At 50.3% G+C, this 11,760-nt stretch overlaps 1 pseudogene; it reads left to right on the top strand.

Moving 5' to 3' along the window:
* Positions 1 to 7,756: 7,756 nt before the first annotated feature.
* Positions 7,757 to 11,334, top strand: LOC123122689 (myosin-binding protein 7-like; annotated as a pseudogene).
* Positions 11,335 to 11,760: the final 426 nt, after the last annotated feature.

The raw sequence follows: 11,760 nt of genomic DNA, 5'->3' as shown, positions 1-11,760 counted from the left end.
GCAACCCAAGTTGCGTTGGTGTTGGAAATTACGTGAGTTTCTTTCACTTGTAATGTTCACCATATGTTTAATTTGCTTATATGTTACAATTTTTTCACATGCCATTTGCTACTTGAGCTTGTAGGCCACATTTGTATAAGAACAATAAGGGGAAAACATTTACCATGACTCATTGTTGGATGAAGTTGAATGGACAAAGTAAATGGAGTGAACTCATCAGAGCACTCAAGAACCCCAATCTTGCACACAAAAAGCAAATAATCAATGATGGCTCAAGATCCCAACAACAAGTTGTGGTGAATGAAGATGGTGATGCAAGTGGATGTGGAGGAGGGCTTGCATCAGCACCCCTGTGCCAAGGGCGAGGGGAAGGAAGTCGAAGCAAGAGAGGGCAAAGCATAGCGAGGCGGTGAGCGCATTGTTGGCCTCGTGGGTGGACATTATGTACAACAAGTAGGTGCCAAATGTCAAAAGAGAAGAATATGACGGAACAAAAGATTTTTTTTAGAAAAGGAGGATGACCCCCGGCCTCTGCATCTGGGAGATGCATGCGGCCACTTTATTGATTATTCTCGTGGACCTTACAAAGTATTACAACAATATGCCTGAATCCGCCATCTTGGCATCATATGCCACTACTCCTATCCATACGATGAAGGGGCGCTAGCTGGGCCAAATACCCAGTCCACTCACCTAAGCCTATCATCAAAAGCCAAAAGCCCCAGCCGAGCCACATACCGGGTCTGGGGCATAAACTGGTCTGACGCACTCACATGTGTCGTCGCCACCATCTTCCACTGGTCCGTCTTCAGAGCAGATATTGAGGCTTCTACCTTGTCAGGCCACTCTGCCATCGACGCCACCATGACGCCAGATAGCAGCCTCCTCCTGCGCGAGTCCAGCACCGCGCATCGGGCGCCGAGTCTCCACTGCACCACGCCGCCGAGATCCGCCGTCATCAATGTGCAGGATGAAGCACCGCTCCACCAAAAAAGCCGCCCACTGGTCCCTCGAACCCGTGTACGCCTCCAAGAATGACGCCCCCAAGAAGGAAACGACACCAACGCGCCGCCGTCATCTGATCTACTGATCTAGGGTTTCACCCGGAGGTAGCGGATAGAGGTCTGGAGCTTCTCCACGGCGATGCCTTCAATAAGGTAATGACACAAAAGAGTGCCGCCAACGCTGTTCTTGGCATCAAACCGAGAACTAGGTTTTCACTCGGATTCGCTCGAGGAACCTCCATCAAGCATCGTGTGCACGGGTCGCCGCCGATCTGAGCCGCCGCACATTGAGCAGGTCGCACCGGCCAGATCAGATATGTCCGGAGGGCAAACCACACATGGCGCCGACCCAACCACCAGACCCTCCATGCCGCACCGCCGAACCAAGGTCAGATGGTCCATCGCCGCCGACCCGACCGCCGCCGCCGAACGCAGCCAAGGCCGCTGCCCGAAGCAGGGCCAGTCGCCGCACCCGCCACCATCCGCCCTAGGCCGAGGCGGCCGCCGCGCCGCCGCTGGAAGGCAGGCCCGCCACGCCACCAAGGCCAGATCGGCCGTGCCTCCACACACCGCGGGGCTCCGCACCGCCCCCATGGCGTAGGAGAGAGGGAAGGTCCCCGCCACCGCCGTCAGCCCCCGGGCTATAGGCCGGCGGAGTCCTTCGGCGGCGGCGGAGGGAGGGGTAGAAGGACGGGGAGCGAAGCGGGGGCGACGCAGGGGGGCGAAGCAGATGGGCTGAAGATTGGGAGTAATTCATGGAGATACAATCAAAGAAGGTTGAACTTGAGAGAGGGGGGCTTGCAAATTGTGTGTGTGTGGGAGAGAGAGATAGATAGATAGATAGATAGATAGATAGATAGATAGATAGATAGATAGATAGATAGATAGAGAGAGAGAGAGAGAGGGAGGGAGGGAGAGAGAGCGAGAGAGGGAGGGAGGGAGGGGAGAGAGAGAGGGGGAGGGAGGGAGGGGGAGAGAGAGGGAGAGAAAGAGAGAGCGCGCAATTTAGACTCGCAAGGTTCACCGAGGATTGGAGGGACATGTTCGTTGACACATGCATCATGGATGCAGATGCGCTCACTTGGGTTTGAAGGAAGAGTTCCAACATCAATGCGCCTTGAAAATGATGGTGGATATTGCTTCATTCGGTCTGTTGAATCCGGATTATGAACTTCTCTTGAATTGTTATTTTGTACTGAATTATTATTGATTCTTGCAAGTAGATGAAAAAAATTGAGTTTGCGGAAAAAGAGGGCGTCCAAATAGCTAACGCCCTTGGCCACGTTGTCACAAAAAGGGGGGGGCGTAGGCCGCTATGTCTGGTTGGGTTCTTTACCTAATATATGTTGTATTCCTTTGAACGGTTTGAATGAATAAAGTACCCTATTCCATTTAAAAAAAAGGCTTAGAGGAGTCCTGGAGAACCCTAAAATAAAGGGTGTGTCTAGGTCAGACTTAACCAAGTTTCACTCAAGTGCATAGTATACAAGAAAAAGAAAGAACAAGAAAAATGTATACGCATCTTGATGCAAGATCAAAGAAATACACTTGAATCGACTGATAGCAAAAGTGAAAAAAGGGGAGTCTTGGAGTGATAGGAGGCATGGTGCCATGCGGGTTGGGTGATTGGGCCTGAAGTTTCTTTTCCTTTCTACTCTATATGTTTTTCATTTTTTGTGAAATCTTTCTATATGTTGTTGGGTGTGCAGTCCAACCAAACAGGCCGTCTCTGCATCCTCGTTAGAAAAGAAAAGACTCGGTCGTGCTGCTTGCGCTCCTACGTTCTCGTGCGGTCGCCAGTTAATTAGGTGACCGGTCCGGCAGAAGCACGTTGCGCACCATGGTCTGTGCTGGTTGGGTTAGGGTTGGGGGATCCAGAGCAGAGGCAGCACGCGAGGACGCCGGCCCCGGATGGAGGCCGGCCCAGCAGCAAGGCAGCAACCCGACGCGACGTGCGATGGACGTCCTCAGTTATTAGCTGCAGTGCATGCACCTGCACGACGCCGGCTGGCTGGCTTCTCTTCCGCGGTCCGGCAAACAGTTTGGTTAGTTTGGTTTGGTTTGGCCCCGCGCGCCGTTCGGTACGAATACTCTTCCTTTTTTTCCGCTAGCTGCTGGACTGGATTGATGGCTACTCCCCCTTTTTCCATTTTCCTTCATCCTTTTGCTGCTTTTAGCTGAACGAACGAACGTTGCTCAGCCACCGTGGGCCTGGCTGGCTCTTTGGTAGAATCGTAGTCCGTCTTGGGGTGAATTTGGAGAGGGAGAAGCGGGAGTTTTTTCCAAGAAAGATTGTTGGTCGGCGTGGCTGCCGAAGAAAGGAACCCAGGCTGAACGCCTTCTGCGTGCTGCCAGCCACACTGCAAAAAAGAATGACCCAACCCAACCCAACGCGATCGACCAACCGTTTGCTTCCAGTGTCGTGTCCGCCCTGCCGCTGCCGGTTAATCAACAGCGACACAGGAAGCATCCCAGAAGAAGAGGAAGAAGAAGAAGAAGAAGAGAGAGATGGCTGGCTTCGTCGGGAACGTGCGTGTGTGCGCTGCGGCGCGCCCACGTGTAGTGTAACGTGTCGCCGACCACGCATGCATGGACCGCGTTGTAAAATACTGTGCCAACTTCTTCTCCGTGCAGGACTCGACTTTTAAGTCCAAGGAAGGAAGAAAGCCAAAAGTACACAAAAGCACAATCCAAATTCGAAATACACAAGCACGCCTTCTTATTTTCAAAAAAAAAAAAAACACAAGAACACAAAACAAGATCGTGATTTATCCGTTGGGTGGGGTCGGATATATAGAACGTACCGAGTGACATGTTTCTCCATCGATCAGAGCCAACGTGCTTGTGATTCATCACTCAAAGTGTGGGTACCCCCACAGAATTATGCTGGCACTGGATCTAACATTCCCAAAGAAAGCGACACGTACAGACGAGTACGTTACGGGCGTGGGAACGGAGCAGACGGAAATGCGCCAGCCGCGGGTTACCATCACAAGTGCAGAACCATGCATGCATGCTTCTTCGGGGCTGGATGGATGTAGCCAATCATGGTGATGCTAAACGCAATCCATTCAAGGTACTACAGTCGTACTACATGCATGCATGGTCCCGTGATCGCCGTTCGAACACAAGGACCGACCATGACACATACATATTCCGTCCGGTCCGGTCCGGTCCGGTCCGACGGAGATAAGCTCAAGGACGCGCACGGCGATCGCCATCCCATCCCTTGTACTACGTCTCTCTCGATCTCAAATCCGATTGCTCAACGTGCAGGGCTCAACTCAAAGCACGTACGGCTGTAGTATGAATGAAAGCAGTAATTATAACCTGACAGCTGCCGCTGATCCCTCTTGGACTTGGCCATACACCGATACACGCTCTCCTGGACGCCGGAGATCGAGGAGATTCGGTCAGAGTCAGACCATGCGTTTTGGTCGATGTCCGGGATTAACTAACTATCCGATTGATATCCGTGTTGAAACGGTATTCCTTTATTCCCTTCCGAGCAGTTTCTTCTGCAGAGGATTCAATCCCGCGCAGTTAATCCCGAAACCATTGACCATAGATTTTCTTTTCTTTTTATATACTCTGCCGTGGAGAACATATACTAGATAGTATGTAAAGTTTAGTACAGTGTGAAACAATAGTATACTCGGTGCTGCCAGATGTTCACTTTCCAGTCTGTATTTCATACTGGCTGGCGATAGTTTATCATGCAATCAACAATTTCGCAATGCCGATGAAGTTAGCTCAAAGGTCGTTGTACACACATAGTAGCGCAATAGTTAGTGTCCTTGTTTGGCCAACAGTAACATATCCGATCGACCAACTACTAATATGTACTCCCCCCGTCCCCAAAACACTTATTTTGGGACGGAGGGAGTATCAAATAGGAAGGATATATTTATACAACTACACTAACTACACATCTCTTGTTATGTTTGGTAGGGATGTAATTTTTACCTTTATCTAGATTATATACGTACTAAAAGCATAACCCCAAAAAAGGAAGATGTAAAACCCGTCCAAACTACGGGGAATATCATGATCTACCTCAGCGCCAAACATAGCCTAAAACTTGCAGCTCTCAACATCCATAAATATCTCTTTTTGAAGAAAAAAATACATATAAATATCTCAAGACCATCGCCTTCCAAGGACTCTTTCAAAAGCAATATCTCTTTCAGAAAAAATCTCTTTCAAGATCACCTTCTAAGGAAGACACAATGTGAAATCACCTGTCGGTCCATATACTATCCACCGATTCAATGATGACCATGCTGATTTCCGTATCGCTACAAGGAAAATTAAACATAAAGGTTATCGTAAAATAAAACATAAAACTTCTTTTACAGGAGGTAAAAAAGGGTGGCTTCTAAACTGATCTTCCGCATACAATATCTATTTCTAACCTTTAAGACCATGTACAATGAATGGTGCCGAGAGAGGTGCTTGTTAAAAACCTTTTTTTGTTTTAAAGCACTGATGCCTAAGGAAAAATCGACTCATTTTCACAAGCACCTCCCTCAACACCCATAATCTGCTTATTGTATCTTTTTTGGGGGTGGAAACAAGCCTCCAGAATGCTCATGCTTCATGCATCACTGATCCGACCCAACCGAGCTTGATTGATTACCAACAAGCTCTACATTCATGTTCCACCATCCTCACCATGCCTAGCAAGGTCCTCACTATTTTCATCTCTTATAACCTTCCATTGTTCATGTCCACTCAACAACCTATTCTCTTCTTATTACTATGATGTACACTGCAACCACCTCCATCACCCTTGTTGAGCCTTGGTTGCATCGTATGTTCCTCTACAGGGAGAGGAACTATTATTTGGCATCTATATGGCCCTTGTTCAAACCTACAATCGTAAAAACGTTATTGCCAACAGTTACATCCATTGAGAAAAATAGTAATCTTCTTCTTTTTCTCATTTGTGTAGTGATAGTTAGAACAACTCTTGCAGACTCCGTGAATGGGAAACCTCTATAATAATAGTTCTCGAGGGCCGTCCTCTAAAACCAGTTTTGATGCTTTTAGAGTGCACTATCTTGTAGACACCCTAGAATGCTCACCATGTATTTCTTCTATCTTGTGGAGCCCATTCATCAATGAGGAGGTGAAGGGCGACGAAAAAGAAAGGTGTGGGAGCCCCTCTACGGTTCTGGCGACGCCAACATCATCTTCGGTAGTAGTGACCACACACGAACGGAGACTACGTTGGCATGATGTTGCGAGCGGGAAGCGGCGAGAGGTCGTGGGGAGGACGGGAATGGAATGGGGGGGGGGGGCAACTCCATTCGTGTAACAACAACGAGGAAGTGGCGCAACATTGACTCGAGCGACAAGCCAGGAAGGTAGGACCACCCTTGGTCCTGCTTGTTGTTCCCTTGGCCCCCGTGGAGGCCTTCCTGTTAACTCGATTGCATGTGGGTGGTAGCAGTTGGAGGGTGGGTCCGTTATAGGGAGGGGAATGTAGTGCAAGGGTGTTGTTTAACGCCGAGGAGGGGGGGGGGGTGAATGAAATGGGTGCAAAAACCAAGGTGTGGGAGCATATTAATGGTTGCATTGGTGCCCTCACGACCATCCCAAAACCTCGCACCTGCTCGTCGTTGTCATGGAGGACGATGACCACGACCACGTCTTAGCCGTCGTAGCCACAACTGATTCCGGTCCATGCACCTGTTGCTCCTCACCGTTCACGATGCTCCATGAAGTGAAAGCTGGACGTGGAGAAGAGGGGTGGTGATGTGGAAGAGGGGGCAGTGGTGGCGATGCCAACGCCATCTTTGGTGGTGGTGACCACACAGGAGCCGAGACCGCGTCGGGATGACGTTGCGAGGGGGAAGTGACGAGAGGTTGTGGGGAGGACGGACAGTGGGTGTGAGGAGGTTATTCACCTCCCTGGGTCCCCGTGGCGGCCTTCCCGCCAACTCAATTACACGTGTGTGGTGGTAGTTGGTGAATGGTTGTTTTTTTAGAAAGGGGAAGGTGAATGGGTGTTTTTTAAGGGGAGAGAAAGGAGGGGGAGGGGGGGGGGTGAATGGGTGCCGAAAGAGGGGTGTAGGAGCCCATTAACGGTTGTGAATACGCCAACATCGTCTTTGGTGTGGTGACCACAAAGAATCCAGGGCAACGTCGAGCAATAATCGACAGGAGGTTGTGGGGAGGACCAGAAGTGCCCGCGGGAAGTTGACCAACTCCATTCGTGTAGCGTCGGCGAGTAGTGACGGGAAGTGGGGGCAACGGTGACACGAATGCCTACGTAGAAAGCCTACTAAAAGTAGATTAAACGTGTATAATACAATTTTTAGAGGTTAGGAGAGTGAGCTTTAGCCTTTTTTCGGCAGTATACATACAAGACAAATCCATAGGCAAGCAGGGAATTCTTTTTGTCGAAGAAATCCTTTTTGTTCCATTTGGCAAGTGCAATGTAGCTATTCCTAGTACAAGACGAATATTTCAGTTAAAGAGTTTCCCCCAAGAAAAAGGATTGTTCACTTGGAGCATTTGAATTCCAAATCCGTAATATCCTCTCTGGTCGCAATCTCCTTCGTTGTCTGATTGTCTCCTCCTTGAGACCCCACGCGCCGCACAAAAAGAACACGAAACGCCACGCACCACCAAACGCACCATCGCCGATTCCCCCCAATCGAAGCACACACAAATCCAAAGCCAAGAGAAGAAGAGCGGAGAGAACTGCGGTTTGCCCCCCGCCCCCCCCCCCCCCCCCCCCCCCCCCCCCCCCCCCCAAACCCCCGCGCCCGCCGGGTCGCCGCCGTCATGGAGGACGATGACCACGACCACGACTGCGACCCCGACTCGGCCCCGCGCCCGTGCTGCTCCTCGCCGTCCGCGGCGGTCCGGTGGCGGCGCTCCGTGAAGCGGAAGCTGGGCGAGGAGAAGCAGGGCGGGGGCGGGGGCGCGGGTGGAGGCGGAGGAGGAGACGGCCGCGCTGCGGGAGGCCCTGGCGGCGGCGCAGGCCACGGCCGCGGCGCTGCGGGGCGAGGTGGAGGAGGAGCGCCTCGCCGCGGCCAGCGCCGCCAGCGAGGCCATGGCCATGATGCTGCGCCTGCAGCGGGAGAAGGCCGAGGTGCAGATGGAGCTGCGCCAGTTCCGCCGCTTCGCCGACGAGAAGATGGCGCTCGACGCCGCCGAGATCGACCACCTCCGCGGCCTCGTCGCCCGCCGCGCGCGCCACCTCGCGCGCGTCCGCTCCAGGCTCCACGCCTACCAGCAGACCTGCCTCCGCCTCGGCATCCCGCTCCCCGACGCCGACGACGAGGCCGAGGGGCGGGGCCGTGGCCGTGGGGACGGCGGCGACGGCTTCCTCGAGGGCGAGGGCGAGGGCGAGGACGGCGACTACTACCCCGAGCTCCGCTGCTACAACGGGGAGTACTACTACGACGACGGCCTGGAGGGGAGCGAGGAGGATGCGGTGGGCGCGGATCTGGAGCGCCGGATCTGCCTCCTCGAGCACGGCCAGGATGGGGATATACTAGGTCAACCGTCCCTGGAGGAAGAGGAAGACGAGGGCGCCCACCTGTATGCAGATGAGGCATTGCTGCAGCCGGCTGGGCAGGAAACAAGCGGATTTTCTGCTGACGAGGTGTTACATGAGGAGACTGTCGAACACTGTGATGATGATGATGAGTTGCCAGAGTCTCCCATTGCTGGATATGGCGTCGAAGAAGGGGGAAGTGACGACGATGATTCTGGCAGTGGCAGCGACAGGGTCTACATGATCGACAAGGTGCATCAAGGTGCGGCAGCTCCTACCGCCAGGGTCCTGGACAAGTACGAAGATGAAGCGCTCGAGCCGGACATTAAGACGCTATACATGAGGCTGGAAGCGCTGGAGGCTGACCGGGAATCGATGCGCCAGGCTCTGCTGGGAATGCGCACTGAGAAGGCTCAGCTTATGCTTCTTCGGGAGATTGCGCAACAGCTAGCCAAAGACGCCGCTCCAGTTGGCACTGGTGCTGGGTTTGTTCCTGTTGCGCACCATTTGCCCAGAAAGCAAGCTGTAGGGGTCGCAGATACAACGGTCAGGGAAGACAAGAAGACAGCACTCGCCGGGACATTCTCCAAGCCCGTCTTGTTTAAGGTATGGTGATCTTCTATGCTGATATGACACTTACCTTTGCACTGAATGCATGTCTCAGTTGTTACCTTTACAAATTGGCTTTGCTTTATAGGTTGCATTAGAAAATTTATGGAACTGAAGCATTGGTGGTTTGTTAAAAATTTGATGTGGAGCATCTGTGCAGATTCGTTGATCTTGCAAGATTCAAATAAAAAAAATCATTAACCTTGCATGGGTTTTGGCCTAGAAGTTTGGAATGATGCTGAATGTTTGCCGCGCAATTTGTTTCTATTAACGTCCTGTCATAACCATGGTTCAAGCTGATTTTGGTACTGTCCTGTATAAGACCTAGTTCTAATTAATATAGGAGACTGAAAATATAGCAAATGCAGAGTTTTGGCAATTGATTAATTCCATCCACTAGTCACTAGTTACTTTTCTGCAACTCTTTTCAAACTTCCAAATTAGGACGAAGCCAAAATTGTATAGGAGTATGTAACCTTTGTGCTAGCGAGCACGTGTCTGTGGAACTAAGAATTTTTTGTATCTCCTACATACAAGCTTTGGGGGAACACTAAAGGGCTGTTTGAGTTTTGTCAAAAAAGGAGGGGGGGGGGGGCTGTTTGGATGGTAGCCAGGAGTTACCCCACCAAAAATTTGGCATTGACCAGTAGGATTTTGGCCCACTTGGATGGAGGCCAAATCTTCGGAAGCCATGCCAATATAATTTGTTCCGCAGTTCAGATTTCATGTCCGCTTGGTGGTGAAACAGAGGCAGTGGATTCTCTCGCCAAAATATTGGCTCACCCTGTTTTTGTAGGGCCAGCCCAGACAGAATCGAAACTGCTCCTAATCTACAGATGTATCCTCTTGTATGTTTGCTGGCTCCCCTGCTTGCTCGCTGCTGTCCTAGCATTTGTCGTCGGCGGGTAGGCGGTGGTGTGATGAGATAGGCGTGCCAGGGATGGTGGATTGGCGGTGGTGGTCACACAGAAAGCCATGAGACCACCCTGGTTGTCTCATGGCCACTGTCATCCGATCCGCCATGTGAACGCTTCACCTTCTCCTGTGCCATCAGCAATGGCCAATGCACGTACGTGCGTATTTAATGAGGCATCCGTGGTGAAGGTGTGCCGCGCGGAGGGAGGGGGGGGCAAGCCAGGCAGCAAAATCTGTTTCTATCCCGTGTAGTCCTACCTGTTTTTGCTGATATCCTCTAAAGATCTAGTTCTAGTTGTTTTTAAAAAATGAGATAAAATTTTGCCAAATCACGCTGTTGGTAAATGATTAACTCTGAACATTTGGGTGCAATTAACATCAGAACGAAGCCAAAATAGGATAGTAATATAGAACCTCTGGATTGTAAGGTTGGTATATAAGGATTATTTTTGGTGTTCAATCGCAGCAGCAATGTGCGCGCCTTCTTACTTCACCTAGTGTTGTTCTGTTCTGTTTTATTATATTGCTATGTTGGACCCTGAGATGAATGCACCTTGTTGAAGTCACCATATGCTTACACTTTATTTCCACTATTCTTGAGGACAATAAAGCTTCTTGCCTTAGCTTAATGTTTGTCATCATCATCTTTTGCAGTGGGCCATCGCATTATTTTGCTCTTGGAAAAAGAAGCCATCACAAAGCAGGTATGAGAGCCTTCCGCGGGAATTCAGTTCATGATACATGTTTATTTTATCAATAAAGCCTCCTGATATTGATTGCTCATCTACTTTGTGGATAGGTATACATTTGGATTATCAAGTAACAATGTGGGTTTGCTCATACTCCTGGACAAGTGCCCTCGGATTCAGAAGACTCTCATGAGAAGAAAGTAAAGCCTATCTGAAGAATGTAAATAACATAGCCGTTGGTTGGGAAGTCTGCATCAAATCGCATTTTCTTATTCGGAGGTTGGGCGGAGATGGTGTTGTTTTAATTCTTTAGTTGTTGATCTCTCTTTGGCCCCAGGGCGGGATGGGGGATCCTTGTGCCATGATCCAGAAATTGTCAGTGTGGGTTTTGGGGGGTCGCTTTTGCTTATATTTCTCACCAGCAAAGGCTATATGCTTGTATAGTGCGCGTGTAGACGTGCAGTGATCGCTGGTTGTTTTACTTGCTTGAAGATTGATGACTGATGAGTTGATGTCAAGGAAATTAGCTGCGCATTCGTGCAAACTGTATCTGATGCGTCTTTTTTGCCAGTACAGAATCTGTTGGCGTGGTCGATTGGGTGAATTTTGCTTTGTCCCACAATTGTTGTGTATTCATGTGTGGTGCCATCATGTCATCATCTTGGGAGAAAAGCACGCTTTGGTGATTTATTATGTCTTTTCGGCAAGAAAGCTTTGCTCCTTCTGTGAACATTTGCAGAGCAGAAATTCGGTACTGCATGGTATGGTGTCATTTTGGACATTCTGAACACCGTGAGCAATTTGCGACAGGCTTGTTTCTAATTGCAGATTGAAACCACTCCCTCGGTAAAGAAATATAAGAGTGTTTAGTGACTACTTCACACGCGACATATGCTCGTACGATCCAACAGCGTTGTGCAGTTTGGTGGGACAGTGGGATATGCAGCGTCGCACTGAAATCGTATCATGGCAAGGTTCATTGCAGATGGAAGTAGGCACATGCTGAACAGACAAATCGGTACGACATGTC

This window comes from Triticum aestivum, chromosome 5D (assembly GCF_018294505.1).
Source record: "Triticum aestivum cultivar Chinese Spring chromosome 5D, IWGSC CS RefSeq v2.1, whole genome shotgun sequence".
Classification (NCBI taxonomy): domain Eukaryota; kingdom Viridiplantae; phylum Streptophyta; class Magnoliopsida; order Poales; family Poaceae; genus Triticum; species Triticum aestivum.
The sequence above is the reverse complement of the archived record's forward strand: the minus strand, read 5'-3'. Positions and strand labels throughout refer to the sequence as shown.